Source organism: Sebastes fasciatus, chromosome 11 (assembly GCF_043250625.1).
Source record: "Sebastes fasciatus isolate fSebFas1 chromosome 11, fSebFas1.pri, whole genome shotgun sequence".
NCBI lineage: Eukaryota > Metazoa > Chordata > Actinopteri > Perciformes > Sebastidae > Sebastes > Sebastes fasciatus.
This window is the reverse complement of record NC_133805.1, coordinates 6,199,565-6,220,197: the sequence shown is the minus strand read 5'-3', so window position 1 is coordinate 6,220,197 and position 20,633 is coordinate 6,199,565.

Below are 20,633 nucleotides of genomic sequence, written 5' to 3'. Positions count from 1 at the left end.
CATAGTTAATCACGATTAACTATGGATGATCATATGATTAATCGTGATTAAATATTGTAATTGATTGACAGCCCTAAATATAACATCAGTTTCCAGCAAGATAAGACGGAGCCCTCTCTTCTCCTCTCCTCTCGTCAAAAAATAGAATAAAATCAGCCACGATGGTACTGCAAATGATGAGCCGTGTGTTGGATAAGTGTTGAAGTGATTGCTGCTGCCTGTTTATTTACCAAGACCTGTTATCCAAACAGGCCTGTGAATCCCCTCAAGACAAACCCAACTCTCTCATAAACAAATGGTCACAGTTTATCTTCTCCCTCCGTCCCTTCGATCGCTCTTTCAGAATTAAACAGTGAATAGGAGAGACAATTAACTACGTCCACAACGAGAGGGAGACAGAGACGAGCGTAGTGCTCCGACGGCTGGGCAGTTTTATCTCCGACAAAGACATCGTGACTAATTTACCCAAACAAGCTCCTCTTCTCCGTCTGTCTCTGCCCTTTTTTTCATTTCGCCGCTCTCTCACACCATCAAACGCCTTCCGAAGCGCCGCGGGGCAAGCTAGCAGCTTTGACGTATAGCTGCCTCTCATGTTGGGGCAAAAACAACAATACAAAGGGCTCGAGCACCATCCACAACAAGCCTCTCTGTGTGTGTGTTTGTGTGTGTGTGTGTGTATCCCAGATTAAGTGTGCGTTTATGGAGCCTCGTCCATCTGTGTAAGAGTCTGCATCGATGTTTAGCTAGGGGAAAAAAACATTAGAATTTTTACAAAGGAGCAAATCCCCAACGCTCATCTAAATTCCCCAAGAGCTCTCTGTGTACTCTCCTTCCCATCTAGCCTTTCTGATCCAATAGTTCAGCTGGATCCTCCTCCTCCTCCTCCTCCATCCACATTCCTCTGAATCACACACTGAGAGGAAGGGAAGGAAATGGAGACAAAGAGGAAAATTGATCACTAGTTTGTTTCTAAAGACAATGCAAAGGATAATGCTGTAACGTAACGAGTGTTGTCTGTGTAGCCACAGTCTGATATAGCTTGCTATCGTGCCTACTATTAAAGGGGTACCCAATTTAGTGTTGCTCTTCCATAAAGTTTGGGGACTTTTAAGAAACAAATTTAAAGCAGAATGATCAAAATCTGAGCAGGATAGGTGCAGATATCCTGACCTTTTAGTTCTCTAGATGGAGGAATCTCTCAAAATGCTGGATCCTACAATTCCTATAACTCATTTAGTGTCTTTCATTACACCTTCCGTGCCTGGTAACAGCTCACATTCAAACTCCACAAAGACATCGTCGGGGTTATCACAGGGTAGAAACAAATACCAATATAACCAGGGGACTTGGCAGATACTATAACGCTCCTGCCATGGACGTATAAAGAGAACTGAATACAGGAAGAGCGCCCGGCTTTGAACCAAATCAGACATAGTGGCCAAACTGTGTAGTTACAACTTCCGTGTCCGTCACGTGATGACATTGGGCCCAAAAAGATCCCATAGACTTGCATTGGGAAAAAGATGTCTCTAAATCCTCTGATAATGTTTGGGGGTTACATCAACTTCTCAATAGGCACACTTGAAATGTCCTTATTTAAATCATTGGGTCCTAAAAGTTGTTCACTAATTGACAATGTTATTTTCCTCGGCATAATGAACAAGCATCAGACCCCCAAAACACTCATATGACATGACATAACATATCTACCGGCTTCCTGCTAACTGTATGCAGCTGCAATAAAGGATATATTGGCTGTAAATCATCACTTTTATTATCTTATAATACACCCATGGGCTGTATGCTGTAAGCCTGTAGCGTGGTGGATGAATTAACATCTCTCTTCCCAAACAACATGTTATGATTTGAGCATATGTTTTTATGCTAAATGCAGTACCTGTGAGGGTTTCTGGACAATATCTGTCATTGTTTTATGTTGTTAATTGATTTCCAATAATAAATATATACATACATTTGCATAAAGCAGCATATTTGCCCACTCCCATGTTGATAAGAGTATTAAATACTTGACAAATTTACCTTTAAGGTGCATTTTGAACAGATAATAAATGTGCGATTAATTTGCGATTAATCGTGATTAATCATGGACAATCATGCGATTAATCTCGATTAAATATTTTATATTTAATCGAGATAGATGCTGAAGATCCGGGTACTTTTATACCCATCATTTTAACTTTTTTGGCTTCATGCGCTACTGAGTACCTTTCATAGTGAATGAACGGGTTCCCGCCTCCAACGCTGTATCCAGTTCTCTTCATACATCCATATCTCCTGCTTCTCTACTTCCTCTGAATTTTGACTTGTTGGAGAAAAGAATCATTTGCCGTTGAAGTCGGGATTCTTAACAAACTTGTCAAACTGTGTCCGTCTTTACTTTACTTCTGTCTGTCTAGGTGGCACTAACAGAGATAACTCCCACTGTTTGTGTGTACGCTGGCCTTTACCGATCCCCTGTAGCGTCAAGAGATGGAGGAGAGAGAGAGAGAGAGTGAGCAAAAAGAAGAAGAAAAACAGATGAAAGGGAAAATGAAAAAAGAAAGGAAAGACCAAAGAAAGAGGGAGAGACAAGACAAAGTGCTGAGAAAGAAGGTAGGGAGGTTTCCAGAGACTGGCTGCTGTGAGTCACTTACAGCTGTCATTCAGCTTCTATGCAGGTACAATATTTCTTATCTTCTGTCTGTCAATCAGCAGGACACAACGCTTATATATAGCATCAGTTTAAGGCTGAGGTTACAGTTTGGTCTCCAACTGTTTCGCGTGGGTTGATGCAGCTGCACAGTTGCCCTTTGGTTGTGTCTGTTACTCATTCAGATTGAGGTGAACATTAATCCTCTTGACAGGATCTCCATAGGAAAATAATATTCAGTCCCTGCTGTGTCTTTGGTTGCTTGCATCTGTATTAATTGATTTTTCAGCAGGGGGAAGAGGAACTGCACAACAAACTGACACACATATCCTTGATACATTATGCGATTATAAAAATGTTTTTGGTTATTGTGTTAGCAAACTTTTTCCTATTGCCTATTCATGAAGTTTGAAGTTGGGTTTGTGACCACCTGATGAATGCAAGTCCAATATTCACTCTCCTTTTAGCTCAACCCGTTCTCACTCCCAACTCGTCAAATATCGCCTTTTGGTCAGCGCCCCTCAGCATCGGAAACCGTCGCACGGAGGCACCCTTTAGCGACAGTATGTGATGAACCAGGTTTTCAACTAACTCCAATGTAAACCCACCCGTGGCGTTATTAGACGGTCGTAGCAAGTGACATAGTATTAATAGTGTGAGATTCCACTAACGGTTAGAGGGGCGGTGGATGGGTCAAACAAACACAAGACTTTCAACCAGGAGGCCGCTGTTCGTGTCCCGTGTGAAACTAAACGTAACGCTGACTTATTTTGTCATGTCAGTCGTTAGTCACATGACTCGTCGGTATTGTCACTTTTCCTCGCCAAAATTTCGCCCAACTTTTGAGCGTTATTGAGCCTCCTTCCTGACAAGGTGCCATGGCATGGTTGGTACTGATGGATTCCTTAATCCATTTCATATAATAATATGATATTTGTATCTTCACTCTGGCTCTAAAACTGAACCTGCTAGTGAAATCGATCGGGATCGGATCCGGGTCTCAGTCAGGACATTTTATTATTACATTATTGAGGTTTCTTACATTTTCGATCACACTAAAAGAAAATTTTATTATATTTTCAGGAAATTATTACACTATTGGGTGCTACAAACTCTTTTTTACATTACACATAGTCATGTAATTCATTAATATAAAATATTGATTAACATTGATTATTGGTTGTGTTAAAGACTACACTCTGACTTTACTATTCTGTCCAATGGCAACGCCAAATCTTTAAAAAAAATTATCTCTGTTGATTTCCAACTCAACAGTTCTCAGTTGTGATTCAATATTTGAAGCCCCTTATTAGTGTGAAGGACGTGGAACACAACCTCAGTTTTCATTATTTCACACACACACACACACACACACACACACACACACACACACACAAAAGAGGCAGGGGAATACTTTGGCAGTGAAAGACTTTATCCAATCATTAAGTTGGGCATTGATTCAACAGGGACTACACTGTCTCTATGATTAATACATACTAGATTATCTTTTTTGCTGCTTCTATCTACTCTATATGTCCTATATAAAAATGTAAAAATATAAAAATAAATGCAAAAATAAATAAATTAAAAAAAATATAATACAAAAATAAATAATCAAGCAAGTTGAGACAGCCATCAATTTATGTCACATTTTATCAATTAAAAAAAATGGCTACATTTATTTTTAATATTAATTTTGTTTCATTTAAGGACATATTTATTTACTTACCGAGTAATGTATTTATTTATTCATTTATTTATTTTATTTTGGCAGGTTCCATCCTCCATAATACTGTACCTGTCATGTTTATGTTTCCTAGACTGATATCTGGTCAAAAAGTATGTGTTTTCCCAAGACCAACTCCCAGTCTGTGATCTCCAAATCCTAAGACTCTGTTAAACTGTGTCCCCGGGGGAAAAGAAAGACACCAGATTCCCATTAATGCCCATATGTCTTTTACTGATCAGCAGGTGTGAAGCCTGGGGACTGCATCCTACCTCCAGAGACAGAGATTTTACCTTAAAAGCTGGCATTAATGTAACTGTGTCATGTCTACATACCATTTAGCAGGATCGTGTGTTCACTTACCAACTGTACTTGCATTATGTTTCGTAACTGCGGCTTCCAAGGTGCTTGGCAAGAAGTACAATAAGGATTACAAGTGATGGAAGTTGTGAACAAAGTATTTGATTCATACTCTGACTTAGCCAAAAGCACCAGACACCAGTTGTTTGTTATAATGGGCTGAACTCTCCTGTTGTTAACGTCACAGAGCATGTACAGCCCATAAAACTGTTTGAATGTGACAGCATACAATACACGGCAAGGACAACCTCGGTTAAACTGGGTGTTTTTCGGGTATTCAATTTAATTAACGAAAATAAAGTGTTTAATTGGCAACGGAAAAAAAACTTAATTGATGTCAAGCTAGAAAGAAAACATTTATTTATTCATTTATTATTCATGTGCCTGTAATAGCTCACAAATCTCCATTTGCCAAATGACATTAGTGCGTTAGGAGTATCCAGCAGGTGGCCTCAGCTCTCAGGAGCTACACAGCTATACAGCAAGCACCCAACAAAAGTCAGGCATGTGTTTGATTATATTCCATTTTAAAGAATATATTAAATTAATTGCCTCTCTGGAGTAAAGTGTTTACGTAAGATGCATTTAAAAACATTTCAACTACAACAGGAGGCACTGAAATACTGTCAGATGGATCAAATATAATTGCTGTTAATGCTGGAATATGATCTCCCAAGAGGGCCTCGTCTTTGTGCGCAATATGTTTACTTCAAAAGGATTATATAGACATCATGGCTTCAATATTTTTGTGGTTGATCATTGGACTCCATCTAATTAATATCCTCGTTATTTGAAACAGAGAGAAAACTACAGTGAGACTGTGTTTCTCTGTGTGTTATGAATTATATTACATTGTTTTTATTATAAGCGTGGTAGTGCACTCTTTCACTTGGACAAACAGTACAAATATAGATTCTGCAGTATACATATTGGAAAGCAGATACATTATTTTAGAAAAAAAAAAATATATATATATATATATATATATATGGCCTGATTCTGTGTCCATCAGTGGCTTTGACCCATTTTGTTTCCAAAGACTATATTTAGTATGATAAGAAAAAATGCCACAACATTTGTTTTGATCAGTCAAAAGTCTTGAAATTTGGTATGGACATACTTTGGGCAAGTATCTAACAGTAAAACCTGAACTTGAAATGTTTAGATCACATGAAAAATCACTTTTATTATTCGTCAAAATCAGGATTTTCAAAAAATGAGGAAAAACGCTAACATTGTGTTTATTAAATGTTTTCCATTAAATTGTTTTTTTACACTGCATATGTGTGCATATCCTTGATATTCATCTTGTTATGAGTTCATAGATACCAAATACTTGATTGTCCTCCTTGTAATTTCTGATTACAGTCATTTTCTTATCATACTATATCTAATATTTGGGATTAAAGTATTGCAGAGACTCTTTATATTAGAAATGCTTGTTAAAGCAGCACTGGGTAGAATTGGAACAAATATGATTATTTTTATAAAACGGTCACTATATCCTGACAGTATAGTGCATGAGACTGATAATCTGAAAAAAATCATGTGCCTCTGTGTCCTCTGGTGTCCTCCGTAGGAGGATGTGGTCCCAGAGATGGAGAGTGATGTAAAGGACGTGATGTACAGGACAGGTTCTGGACATGTTTTTGGAATGATGTCAGGTATGATGTCTGACAAAGCAGGATGCATTTAATGACTTTAGACATCTGAGCTCTCCCAAAAGGTGAGAGTACAAAAGGTTTTCAGGTATGAGTCAGTGTAATTGAAGTGGCCAGCCCTCTCAATAAAAGTGAAGAGGCTTTATATTCATCGAGAAATGAATCTCCTATTCTTATATTAGCATCAGTTGGCTCAGTGACCTTAGCACAGCGATATTTTAAGTTTCAAGACTTACTACTACTAATAATAATAATAATAATATATTGTTACATTTTGACGGACAGATTTATTTTTAAAAAAAGTTAATTTTTGTCTCGTTCCTCCTCTGCACTTATTTGATTTAAGCACTCTGTGTATTATCCTCCTGACTTACAGTAGGACAAAAAGATGTTCTGAAGTCTTGGCAGTGTTTCCTAATGGCTGTAGTGAGAGATCATTTTTGGTCCATTACCTTACCATGAAGCCAAATGACCTTATTGCTAAAATGCTTTCGGCAGTTTGAGAGACGGAAGGACTTAAAAAAATGACTTATCTACCTATTAATCATTAGTGAAATCGATTTGCGGCTAATGTGCATGCTGCTGAAATCATGACCGTAATGGATCCAAGCAGTTAATGTTTTAAACATTAACAAAGGACATCAAGCAGATGCCAAATTATTTTGGCTGTCCTCAGTAATTAGTCACAGTGTAGACAGCATATCCTATTTCTGTATGTACAGTATGTTATATGACAAAAAGATGTTAACTCAAGGTCTTCTTACTAGCTTTTTTTTAACTTTCAACCACATCTCATGGACTTCATCAGAAATGGAGAATGCTTGGCTGTCATGTAGATGTGTCTGGGCAGAATGTGTTGGAGTTTTGATTGCCAAATTAATTTCAATATTGAAAGCAGAGATTTTGATTCTCATGTTTTTGTAGAAATCTACTGCACTCACCCGAATATTAGTCGACTCTGATTAAATGACGTAAAAGTAAAACATGAAATATTGCCGATCAATGATAATGGCATAATTGTTTGCCTGACTGATCATATGATTTGGGCTTCTAATAGCTAAAAAACTATACAATTTACTTGTTTTATCCCATTTAATTAGCAAAAAACCTCGGAATTTGTATTTACCACCAGTCAAATTCGAGGCGGTCTAACTAAAGATTCAGTTGAGTTACATTATGGGAAATGTAGGATCTAGCTTTTTTGCAGCTTGACTCCATGCTAGGGACTGAGTCAGGTTATCTCTGCCTCTGTGTTGTGGAAGTGCAATACAAAATGTTGTAATATCCCTTTAAAGCGATAAGCCACCACACTTTTGTTGGCACAAAATACAGTGAAACAATTCCCATTTAAAGTCTGTCTTCTACATCTTCTTTTAAAAACAAACCAAGTGGCTTATGTGTCACTCCCTGTGCCTTTGGGGACTTGACTCAGTGGATTGTCATCTCAGGGTGTGAGGAGCATGTCACCACATGAGACGGCACCACACCTCACCAAAACATGATACTTTATTCTGCTGCAATCTAGATAGAGTAGCTGGAGTGTTAACAATTTTAAAAAGTGTATTATTATTGTGTGATTTGGTTGCAACACTCGGTTAATTACCCACCTTCAAGCCATAATGAATAAGCAAAACACCTCCAATTTTAAAAGACAAAGTGTTTATTTGTGGTGGGCACACTTGTAATTTCCAACATTTTGAATACTTCAATGAAGTCTTCTTTACAACATCTACATTGTTTGACCAGAAATTCTTCTGCAGATCCACATTAACAACCTGCTCACATTTTAGGAGATGCTATATCAGATGCTATATAAGGCCTCTCAGGTCCACTCAGTATGCATGTGTATGTGTGTGTTTGTCTATATATACATCTGAGGACCAATATGAGTTGACTTACATAGTGAGGACATTATAATAAAGTGAGGACATTTTCATCAGTCCTCACTTGTTTAAAGGCCTGTTTAAGGGTTCAGTCTTTTAGGGTTCAGGTTAGAATTAGGTTTAGGGGTAAAGGTTGGGATCAGGCGTTTAGTTGTGATGGTTAAGGTTTGGGTAAGGGGATAGGGAATGCAATGTCCTCACAAAGATAGAAGTACAGGTGTGTGTGTGTGTGTGTGTGTGTGTGTGTGTGTGTGTGTGTGTGTGTGTGTGTGTGTGTGTGTGTGCGTGCGTGCGTGCGTGCGTGCGTGCGTGCGTGCGTGCGTGTGTGTGTACATCTATCTTTGTGAGGACCAATTTGAGTTTACCTGCATAGTGAGCACATTATAGTAAAGTGAGAACATTTTCGACGGTCCTCACTTATTTAAAGGCCTGATTAAGGGTTCAGACTTGGTTTTAAGGTTCAGGTTAGAATTAGGTTTAGGGGTAAAGGTTGGGGTCAGGCGTTTAGTTGTCATGGTTAAGGTTTGGGTAAGGGGGATAGGGAATGCAGTGTTCTCACAAAGCTCGAAGTACAGGGATGTGTGTGTGTGTGTGTGTGTGTGTGTGTGTGTGTGTGTGTGTGTGTGTGTGTGTGTGTTTGTGAATGACTAACAGGACTGTAATTCTAAAAGGTGCCCTTAAAAATTTTGGCCATGAACAGATATTTGGGTTTTTATCTCCACACAGTGTCTCTTATCAGCCTGATAATTTCTGAATAAATGTTCTCAGAGTATCCCTTGGGAGTTTCCACAGATATTGCCTGTGGAGGGAGTAGAGAGAGTGGGTTATAAGACACAGGTCTTCTTCTGGTCTCCAGCTGGGTGTTAATGTTGAAAGAGATAAATTGGGCAGTCCTCGCACACATGAAAAACACACATGAATTTGTAACTGAATGGAATCCGGCTTTATTTCTGAGCTCTAGCACTGAAGCAGCTGGAGCGTAAATTATTGAGAAAGAAAAAAAAATGGCAGCCTCCCTCTGTTAAGCCTCATGTTCTCAATAACCATGACCACCATGTTCAATATTTCATCAGCTTCACCAAAGTAACCATAATGATTGTCCATTTACATATTTTTGAACATTTGCATCATCCATATTTACGATTTCTACCAGCAGTCTTGAACTTCAGTCAAACACAGGGTCTGTTTGAGAAATGCTGTCTTATTCTGGCTCTCAAACTCATTCAAACAAACTAGTAATTTTGTCCCAGGAGCAGCAAATCTCTGAATCTGTGAAATTCCTGCTCTCCGGATGTCAAAAGAAAACACATGTATTTCAGGAAAAGATGTGTAGTTTCTGGCCCCATTCACATCGGGCAAAATGTGGCTGATTGAAGGTTTAGTTACGTAACAAACAGACTTATTTTATGTAACAAACGTAATTATTTTAACCCAAACCACCATCTTTTCCTAAGCCTAACCAAGTACTTGTGTTGCGTTAAGAAAATCTAAAAACTAAGCAAACTCACATTGGAAGTTTATTTTTAAAAAGAGACTATATGCATGTAAGGAGCAAAAACTGACACACCGTCAGTGACACGTCCAAAACTGACACTAAAGGGGTACCTAAAGCTTCACAGTTTAAAGCGTAGCTCCACTGATCAAACGACAGTTTTATTTGACGAATTGGGAGTGAGTGAGAATGTGTTGGTCACCACGGGTTTCCTCTGGAATAGAACAGAGAGTAGAACAAATGATAAGAGCAAGCCCAGGTCCAAAGTAACTAAGTGGCCACTCATCATGAGCACGAATGCTGCTTGCTTGGAGTGTTCCCCTGAGCTGTATGTCAAAATCTGGTTTTACAAATACTCATAACTACTTGATTTTGGATTTTCTCTTAGTTTACTTAAAATGAAATTACACTGCACTATTGTTGAGGCCTCTGAAGTTATAATTGCCTCGCACCCAAAGGACAGCCTGACAAGACGTGTTAATTTCTTAACAAATGTGTTTCACCACTAGAAAAAGAAGGTAGCAGAGCAGAGATTTGTTCATGTGATAATGTCACATTAAACTGCTTTAAAAGTGTAGAGTGGGAATAAGATCTCACTTGCCTTAAATAGCTGTTATAAAGTTGACCGATGATACTTGAGTTTACATCACAAAACAATACTTTCTAAAATATAAGTATGTCAGTGGTTTCAGAGGAAAGAAGGAGAGGCAGAATGATGATGGATGATGATGATGATCAACTGCTTTTTTTCACAGCAGACCGTCATAACATGTAAAAAAAAAAAACATGTGAAACTAATATCAATGCAAACCAGACATCTTATTCTACACTGTAATTCTTCATATGGAACAGCAAATAGACCCTCTTTTCCAAGACCTCATAGCAACAGAAACACAAATGGAGAGATGCCTGCGAGCTAGTTCAGGCAGTCAACTCGAGCTGCACCTTTCAAATGACCTGAGCACAGCCAATAGGAACGCGCTCTCTCTGAAATGAGCTGTGATTGGTCAAAGTCTCCCATCACAGGCTAGATTTTCAGAGGCCTGAAAACAGAGCCATGAGGAGGTGCAGAAGTCTAGTTTTCTGCTCATGGGGAGTGGCCACATGGCGGCTGGTGCCAAGCCCACGCAAAGCAGTTTCACTGGATAGTATATTCCCCTTGTAGCCAAGGTGCTTATGGGGAGTGGCCACACGGCGGCTGGTGCCAGGCCCACACATAGAAAATCTTTACATCAGTGGCGTCAGGCTCCAAACCAATGCAGTTTTTTGGGGGAAATATGTTTAATCATCACCCCCAATATCTCATGTAATCATATCTGCAGGAAATGATGAGGTCGGAGTCTAGACCCCAACTCTAACAATGTTCTGCTGTTGAAATAAACATTTCAAACGTGAGTTGTCTGACTGAACTTCTAAGATAATTTAGATGCACCAATTAGCAAGCTCTAAGCAATGCTATTGACTAATGTCAGTGCTTATTTGCACATCTAGCATAGCCTAAATGTTGTTATTTATTTTAATAGATGCAGAGCTGTGTTAAGTTTGCAATGGCTTGTCAGTCACACAAGCATCTAGCTTTTCAGCTAAGCAGCAGATGAGTGTTTTGCACTATTATTGTCAGCTAATCTTCATGAAGAACAATGTAGGATAGCAAAACAGAGTAGCCCAATGTCACATGGACATAGACTGCTACAGGGATGACTTTTCCATTGGGTTTTGGATTACTGCAGAAAGTAAGCTCTGTGGCAAACAAACATTTATGAAATCCTCCGAGTTGTTAGACACTGGTCCTTTAAAAGTTTTTCATCATGATCTGAACATTTACTGCTGAGACTTCCTCTTGTCAAACTGTCATAATGCAGGATGATATGTTTTATGCAAAGAGAGGAGCAACCTGACGGACTACTGTCATAATGCAGGATGATATGTTTTATGCAAAGAGAGGAGCAACCTGACGGACTACTGTCATAATGCAGGATGATGTGTTTTATGCAAAGAGGGGAGGAACCTGACGGACTACTCATCAACTGAAAACAAACAAGTTCATTCTTGTAATTTGGAAAAACAACTCTTGGCATTGGATGGTTGGCTGCTTGCAACATGTGGGTTGTTAAGGCCGGGCATATTGATTGTTAACATGTGATCAGCCTTACTGGTACCAGTGATGACTTGGATGTTGCGGTCAAAGTATGCCCACCTCCTCAACACACAATATACACTGGTATGTTGATTGTTGATGATCAACCTATTCTCGTTGTATATGGTATACTTTGGAATCTAAAAAAGTGTTAGTATATAAAGTACAGAGAGCAGGAACATACAGGAAGTATTGTAAGTGATTGTAATCGACCAAACTGGTTAAACTGGTTCGCCGATGGGTGAGAGCAGGAAGAACATACATCTGGATAATCTACTATGATTACCTGCAGTCAAGAGGTGAGGTTGGCAGAAAAATACTTGTCGTACCGATGGAGTTTCTTTACAAGGTAAACCATTTTAAGTATATAAAGTAAATTTTCTATGTAACTGTCTAGGACTTTTTAGTGAGTGCATTTGTCATTTGTGTTTTTAGAATGAAAGGATACATAGAACAAGTTAAACAGTTCATCTCTACTGAATAGTTTAGAGTTCAGATTTATTAACTTTCTATATATTCTTTAGTCTTAGCTGTTGTCTCTCATGCTATATTTTAATAGTGAATAATGATGTGTGACAATGAGGTGAAACTGTTGTTATTCTCACATATCTCACCTGCACTGATACTCAGTTATATAAAACCTGGATGTATTTGTGTCCTCTAACAGCTCAACTAACTATTTTAAGGCCAGGTTCACATCTAGCAGATGTAGGTTCAGTAAATATAGTAGATATAACTATTGGCATCTGGGAGCATTCAGTTGAGGGTGGTGACAATTCGCATACCATGGCAAGTAATGACTTGTCGGGTTGAATAATCTTTTAGGGTTAACCATGAACAAAAGAAGAGACTCCATTAATTTAGGTTTCATAAGTCAACCAGCCAGTTTTAATCAGACACAGACATACAGACAACTGGGTTAGTCCTGCTTGAGAAGGGGTTAAATGATTTTAGAAGCAGGTTAATTACAATTTATCCGATGTCACACTCACTTATAATTAACATTTTCTTTATTTTCTTACAGATGTGGCATCAAATGGAATGGACTACAAATGTGGATACTATTGTGTGTTTTGAGAGGGGATTGCTCTGGATTACTTGAAATCATCCTTCCTTTTTTTTATTGATGCTGAGAACGTTGACTATGCAAAAGTTATTGTAGAAGTCAAAGTCATGGCAACACAACTGAGGGGGCAGTGATACTGCAAAGCTGACTCTATTGAACAAAAAGTGAAAGATGAGGATCACCACAGCTACTACGTCAGCTGACAAGAAACAAGACAACTGGATTATTTGTACAAGAGATTCAACTGAACATCCCATGTAAGTTGAAATTCTTTAGATATGTACAGTAGGTTTTATTTGTTAAGAAATGTCTGTGCTTGGATTTCAGTCAGAGACATTAAGGAATTGACAATTTATTGCAAATGATTATAGATTTGACGGAAAAGACAATAATTTGAACAGCAACGAGGGTTCTGTTGCTAGAAATAATTCCCTCTAATAAAAAATGGTTCAGAATCAGAGATAGCTCTAAACATGCATGGGCATTAGAGCTTGGCAACAACTGACAGCTTATAAATGCCACCCGGTACACTTGTACAATACCATCAGTACAGTCTAGCAATGATATCAGTGATTCTAAATGAGCTTCAGTTAACTGCCCCAACTAACGTAAAGCTTGATTTATGTAGTACATTGACAAACCTGATTTTAAAGTTGTTCATTTTAAATCAAATGTGGGATAAAGCATTTAAAAAAAAAAATGGAAACAAAACTAAATGGAATTCAGTTTCTCACTGGGCTGGGCCTCGCGTTGTACCATAAGAATGCAAAACTTAACTTCGTATCAGGTGGGCAGTGACTTAATGACGTGGTCACGTCTTGACTTAGTCACGTGGTCATGTCTTGACGTAATAACGTCAGTTAGCAGGGATTTAGTTAGCATCGAGCACAGGACTGTGAGCAACAGACAGCTTGAATCATATCGAAACATTTGTATTCGTGAAGTTTACATTACCACTGAAATGGTAAGGATATTGATGAAATCGTTGTGTTAAATCTTTGTCCATACCTATATATACTGACATGACAGCAGTGATTCAACGTTTGTTTGTTTGTTTGTTTACTTCCGACAAAGCTGTTAGCCTCTTAGCATAGCTTATTTACTATTGAGCGATGAATGTGATTTTAATCTTTAGTTTTTTAATGGCTCTTAAATAACTGGCTTTTCTAGTCCGGCTACAGTTGATTGGGAGTAACTTTGTTTTGCGTGGTACATTGGATTAGAGATTGAATGCAACATGTTTTTCCGTCGTGTCAAGCGGACAGTTTCATGGCAACATGGTGGAGGGGATTTACGTCGAGCTCCTCTTGCAATATTACACGCATGCTAAAACCAGGAGCTTTTTAACTTTTATGTAAACAGTCAGCATCGAAGAGTGTGTTTTGTACTATTATCCGGTATCCTCTTAAACGTTTGGTTTTCTAATTAGATTTTCTTATTTTCTCATTCCAAAATGTCCTTATACAGTTGAGTTATTGTACAAAGGAGCCCATCAATGAGTTTAAAAGGTAAAATGTTAATGTCATACAACAAACTTCTGATTGTAATGTAAATATAATTGTTCTGCTGTTTCAGGCTATTGCCTGGCCCAGAGAAGATGAGGTGTTGTCTTTTCCTGTGAGTATATTTTTCTCTTTTGGCCTTCATGTTGTACTCCAGCATATCTGTTGTATAATCACACTGCATTGTTTCAGTTTCACAAATAGACAGACAGACACATTATAAACATCTTTGACATTGCACACTTAATATTTAACCATGGACTATTGGTTATTTTATATTAGAATAAAATGTATTTATACTAGTGTTTTCTGTTTATTACAATTCCTATAGGTCCAGTGTGAAACTGACCCCACTGGTTCGGATGGAGTTGTGGTGTATGGTCATTTATCTTATCCCATACATTCTGTAAGTACATACACATTACAATGAGCATTGACTGTACCTGATGATTTTCCCTGTTATTTGTTTTAAAATTATGCAGTGCCTCCCCACTTTTTTGGCTTGTGACCCCGAAAAACAAAGACATATATTACATCTGAATGCTTGTCACTTGTTGCATACCTTTATGGAAGGAATGAGTACAAGAATGCCATACTCAAGTAAAAGTACAGAAATTTGACTCATGCAAAAGTAAAGGTACTTGTATAAAAATGTTCTTTGACAAAAGTAAATAGTATGCCAGTTAAATTAAAAAATCTGCCAATTCTTCTGGAATCAACAGCAGAATATAGCGTCCAAGCTCCAGGTGCTTTATTGGGTGGCACCCTCTTATACAGTATGACTAGGAGTGAAACTGAAAAACATAAACAAAGAATACAATAAGCAAAATGCATAATCAAATTATTCGCTACAGTATAAACTTCACATAGCTACTATGCATCTTTAGTATAATGCTTCAAGGGTACAGTATAACAGCTACTGGATACACAAGCTTCTCTAACTGTATATGTAATGATAATAGTCAATAAGAACAATAAATGACAATGACATTAACATACCTTTTACAGGTTATCTTATGATAGGGGTACAGTAGACATGGCATGTGGTTAACCTAACAAGTATAGAAATGAGGCATTATAAAATATACTTCACAAAAATACAATCCAGATGGTTGATGATTCTATGGTCTGTGCTAAACTAATACTCACAGACGATGCTTTCGAAGGCATAAACAGAGGAAGAATTACAGCAGATGGTTATTGAGACCATTCAGCAAAAATAGTGGCTGCATACTGAAACTAAAATGTCCGACTTCCTGTTCCGGGTCAAAGTGCATGTCAAACTAAAAGAAAAAGGCCCAGGAGGTGGCGCTACTTCACCAAACCTGAAGGCACAATAAGAACACAGAGATATATAATTAACAATATACCAATGGGCCCATCGATGTGTCAGGCAAAGTTTAAGAGGTAAAATGTTAATGTCAAACAACAAACTTGTAACTCTAATATGAAATATTGTTGTTCTGCTGTTTCAGCCTCAGTTTCCAATCAGACAACCGGAGGAGTTGTCTCTTCCAGTGAGTATTATTATTTCTCTCACTTGGTCTTCATGTTGTACAGCACATCTGTGGTATAGTCACATGGCATTGTTTCATTTCCACACATACACACTGCAGAGTTAATATAATACCTTGAAATATTGGTTATTTTATAACCGAGTAAAATAAATGTATACTCCTGTTCTCTGTTTATTACCATCCCCCTTCTTAGGTCCACCGTGTGCCAAGTCCTACTGATTTGACTGAAGTTGTGGTGTACGATCATTCATCTTATCCCATACCTTCTGTGAGTACACACACATTACAATGAGCATTGACTGTACTTGGTGATTTTCCCTGTTATGTGTTTTACATTTGCTCAGAACAGGAATGTCAAACTCAAGTTAAAGTACTGTCACTTTATAAAGATATTTTACTCAAGTAAATGTAAAAGTACTTTTGTAAAAATGTACTTAGAAAAAAACTAAATATGTCAGTTAAAAAGTATTCTGAGTAAGTCACCCGATTACATTATTTTTCAGAATAAAGTAGAATAAAACATCACCAAAACAGACAACATAGAGATGTATAATACAACAATATAGACCCTATAGGCAATGCAGTGGTTGTTGCACCGCAAAGTCCTCCACAATCTGCTCTAGGTTCAACTTCTCTGACCGTTCAATTATCAATACATAATATAACCAGTTCGCTCAGCCTCTCTGTCACACTATAACCAGTCCTCTCAGCCTCCGCCTTTAACATTGAGAGCTGAATGAGGCTCCGCAGTCACAGCTGTGACAGGGATTATTGTCACAAACAGCAGAAAGGCCTCGCACATTTCACTGAAGGTAAAAGTTCCTCAGTGAAAGCAGAAGTCACAGCTGGAGGATCCGCCATGAATATTTTAGCATTTAGCATTGTGGTGGGTGTCCTTTAAGTCACTTAGCATGCTCGCCGGGAGGTACACCAATTCTAACCGTAACCATACCCCATAATGACGTGATCTTTAATTTGATGGCATTGTTGTGCAATTATGTACTGTTCACTATAAGTGCTAGCCCTGGTCTTGGTGCAACCACGTTTACTCACACGTTTAAATGTGACTTGAAATGTAATGACGTACAATACTTGAGAAAAAAAAAGTAAAAGTAAAATTACAAATTTTTCGTCAAAAAAGTACAGGTACACAAAAAACAACTTTGTTAAATGCATTTTGTTTTACTTCCACCCCTGAATACAGAAGTATCATTAATTCACAAAAAAAATGGGAAAAGATTAGAGGAACATCTGAAATTGTATTGTTTTTTTTCTAATGACCCGTCTGATTTATCTTGCTGTCCTCTGTGGTGCTCCTGACCCCCAGGTTGAGAACCACCAGCCTAGAGATCGGGCCTCATGTGTGGATAACCCAAGTGATGTGAGAGGAGGATTGGAGCAGCAGTGGAGCTCAGGTAAATGGAAACAAACCATATATATATATATAATCATAATAATCTATGAAATATCTTCTTCATTTAAGTTTAATTTACTAAAATCAGAATTCAACTCTTTTCAGAGGAGACCCATAACCAGGAGGAGAACCTTTTATTTCGGCCCCTTGGACACTTGACGCCTGGTGGAGTGCCCGTCACATGGTAATTGCAGTTAATCATAAGTCCTGCCAAAAGCAACAAATTACAATACATTTTATCCCATTTAAAAGCCAAACTCAGTATTATCTAATTTACCCCAGGACCTGGTTTCACAAAGAGATTTTAGACTGGTCTTCAGTGTTAGGAAAAATTAAGTAAGAAACGCAAGCGCACAAGAGTGGGACAGTACAAACTCAACCTTGGTCTGTGGTCTATCATAGTTTTTGCAGAATCATATTCTTCCTTGCAATTCGGTAGCAAATGTTATGATGCATGGTAACTCCTCCGTACCCTTTGAGCAACACTACCTTGAAAGAGTTATTGGTGACTGTATTCATCCCATCCCCTCATGACACAATCCCTTCCAAACGCTAATACAAAGTAAGAGATAAGGAACAATAGCTATAGTCCTCATCCTGTACAAAAATGCGTTCAGCTAGAAACAAGCATAATCAAGTGGGTATCTTCATCCTGGTATTGTAGCTTTATTGCTAATTTTGACTCCCGGCTAAGCTTAAGTAGCATTTCGGCACTGACAAAACAGAGATGACAGATCAGAAAGCGCTCATATAGGTAATTTTGGAAGGCAATGACAAAGTATTTTGTTGTAAAGGTATAATGACTTGATTTATAAGCTGATATAAGAGGATATATGATGAATTTACGAGCCACTTATAATCAAATAACTATAATAATATCCTTTGTGAATAATTACAGCAGTGGGCTGTATTATGGGAGATTACAAAGCAGTGGGAAATCTTTGTTTTAAATGGCAGTATGTTGGTGCCACGATACAACAAACAGCTTAGAGCCGTACCAACACATTTATATCAGTTGCAGATTATACTTAATGAAGAGTAAACAGTAATGTGAGTAAGCACACCAAACAAAACTACATGAGCATATTGTAAATCACTTGAATGATGAATACAAATACAAACATTAATAATTTACAACCTGAATACATTCTGCACTACATTTGTGCGGTGTTTTTAGTTGCACTTCATTTGTATTCATAAATATATGCACAGGATGTCAATATGTTGGGGTTGTTCATTTAGGAGGATAGAAGTAAAGATAAGGAGAGTGTATGACTCACTATCATCATCTTTCTAATAATACTTCTATGCGTCTTTTTATTAAGACTTTGGGTGGAGCAGTGGAAGAGCACAGTGCAAACAAGTTCATGAGTGCAGCTGCCATCAGTGTGATAATGATTCTGAAATGTTAATCATTTAAAATGCTCAAAGTCTCTGAACTTTTGACTTCTACCTCAGGACCATATTATATTTGTCTTATTTTATGACGTGGGTAGCTGCTTGTAACTACCCTCGCAGGAATAAATTAACATTTATAGGAAAAAGTTCTCCAGAGTTTGTTTTCAGGGCTTAAACAAATTATTAGTCCACCATGTATGATTGTAAACATACTTTATAATTTATAATCAATGCATTTAACATAAACCCATGAAACCAACTTAATAATGATGATGCGGGTATTAAAGTAGTAGTGTGTAATATTCGGGGGATTTATTAGCAGAAATGGAATTTAATATTTAGAACTATGCTTTCATTAGTGTAAAATCACCTGAAACTAAGAATTGTTGTGTTTTCGTTAGCTTAGAATGAGCCCTTCATATCTACATAGGGAGCGGGTCCTCTTCACAGAGTCCGCCATGTTGCTCCGACATGTTTCTACAGTAGCCCAGAACGGACAAACCAAACACTGGTTCTAGAGAGAGCTTTTTGTATTTTTACGTTACCTGAAGGCCACCGTAGTTCTCCGACACACTTGTGAAACTGTTGTAACTATGAGTTGCAGAGTGCAAAACCGTGGTACCGCCAGCCGCCGTCTGACTTCCGCTGCTCCTAAAGTTATGTTGTTATAGTAAGGATGAATGGCGTTACCACGTTTTTGCACTCAGCAACTCACGTTACCGCAGTCTTGGAAAGGGAGGAGTGAGAGGTCTATTCAGTTGGTTGCAATTTGCAACCAAGATGTCGCAAATCCCTCACGCTGTCCCTTTAAGTTAATTTTGAAGTAATTGTATTTTACTTGAGTGCAATACACCTTTTTCTACTCCAATACATTTTGCTTTTAATACGCCAAAGCAATAGTTCAACATTTTGGGAAATACTCTTCTTTGCTTTTTTGCTGAGAGTAAAATGAGAAGACAACTCTAGTCTGTACAATAAATATAAGGCTATAGCCAGTTTGCTTAGCTTAGCGTAAAGACAGAAAACAGGGGAAACCGCTACCCTAGCTCTGTCCAAAGGTAACAAAATCAAATTGTTCAGGAGACGCTGACTGAAGTCTTTAATTCTCTTCCTTTGCAATTTTGCCAAAATGATGTTATCACAAATGATGTCAGTCATGTTTTGTGTCTCTCTTCTTCTTCTTGTATGCAGGTTGAGAGAGAATGGTCGAAGTCTGGTGATCCTACTCGCTGTTGTGATACTCTTGCTGATTTTATTATTAGTAAAAAGAAATTGATATGAATTTAATTTAACAGCCTATGAATGTTGATGAGCAGGAATAAAGTGAAACCCACCTAGAACCGTTTTTGTCTTTTTTTAGGGGGGGACAGAGGTTTGTTAGGGGGAGATAGCAGGTCAGCAGTTAATTCATTCATTCATTAAACACATTTATACTGCATGCAAAAAAACTGCATGGTTTTTGCTCAAAGATGTATGGGGTTATCATAAAGTGGGCATGTCTGTAAATGGCCATGCCAGTTTTCCTTTCGCCAAAATTTAACCTAACTTTGGAGAGTTATTTAGCCTCCTTCCCAGCAAGCTAACATGACATGGTTGGTATAAATATATTCCTTGCGTTTTCTAGTTGAACCTGATACCAATATCTGAAAAGAGTAAGGAAAACATTGTTTTAAATTGTGTATGAATTAGTGCTGTCAACGTTAACGCGATAATAACACATTAATGCAAATTCGTTTTAGGCTGCTGTCGGGCCCGGCTGCAATTTGATCTTTTGGCTCTGTTTTAAAGCTAGAATGAAGACAATGACATCATGTGAAACTAGAAAAA